Genomic DNA, 1021 nt, shown 5'->3' on the forward strand with positions numbered 1-1021 from the left:
ACAGCCGCAGCCAACACACACACCTACATATATATTTGCCAACAAGGATATATATGCATGTACATAAAATCGCACACGCATCCGGACAGTTAAGTATCCGCATCCACCCTGGGTTATATCCGCACCGCAACGTTAAGCCAGAGTAGTTGACACTGGCCAACAGATATTTGGCAACAACAACACCGCCGTCGCCAACAGCTGTTCCAGCTAGTCCAGCTAAAACAGGTCAACGGCCATATTACAGACCTGTGGACTCTGCACAGGCCCATACAGAAGAGCATAGTCGTCAACGAAAGGGTAACAGCGAGGGAGAGAACAGCATCCACTTCAGCGCGGTCAACGGGAGCAGCATCAGTGAGAGCAGGGGAGACTAGCGCTCCACCTACGCCGCCAATCAGAACCAGCGAGAGCCGTGGAGACTTGTGCTCCAACCACACCGCGGATCAACAGTAGTGGCATCAGAGGGGCATTCCTTAAATCTTGTTACGCCGATACATACATATTTAGTTGTTATTATGACCTAGACATTACTTATATACTTACATACATATATAGGCTTTAGAGTGGTTGGATTTTTTTTACCTCGCTCGGCTATTCCGCGTTAAGTTTTTTTGTTGTATACCGTTTAGTTGTTTTGCTTATTTTACTATTAATTTTGCTAATTTTGCTAGTAATTGCTTTTCTCGCGAACAATGGATTTTTTTTATCGCTGTAATTATTAGCCTGGGATTTCTCGTTGAAGTTCGGTGGTTTGTTTACATTAAGTAGCTATAGATTTTTTCATTTAAACATCACTAGGCTCCTATATTGAATTCCATAGCCTTTTGATTTCGTGCTCTTTTAATTTTTTTTTTTACTTTTTTTTTGCCTTATTTTCCTCACTTAAGTTTTTATTTAGTCTTATTTGCAATGGGTTCCTTTTACACCCGAATGTTAGATTAAGTTCACAGCTGAGTTCACTTTTATTGCCATTTAGTTTTTCTGTAGGCCTTGTTTTAATAGTAGATCCGCATTTTGTGTT

Source organism: Rhagoletis pomonella, unplaced genomic scaffold (genome assembly GCF_013731165.1).
Source record: "Rhagoletis pomonella isolate Grant_MI unplaced genomic scaffold, Rhpom_1.0 Rhpom_scaffold_00003, whole genome shotgun sequence".
Classification (NCBI taxonomy): domain Eukaryota; kingdom Metazoa; phylum Arthropoda; class Insecta; order Diptera; family Tephritidae; genus Rhagoletis; species Rhagoletis pomonella.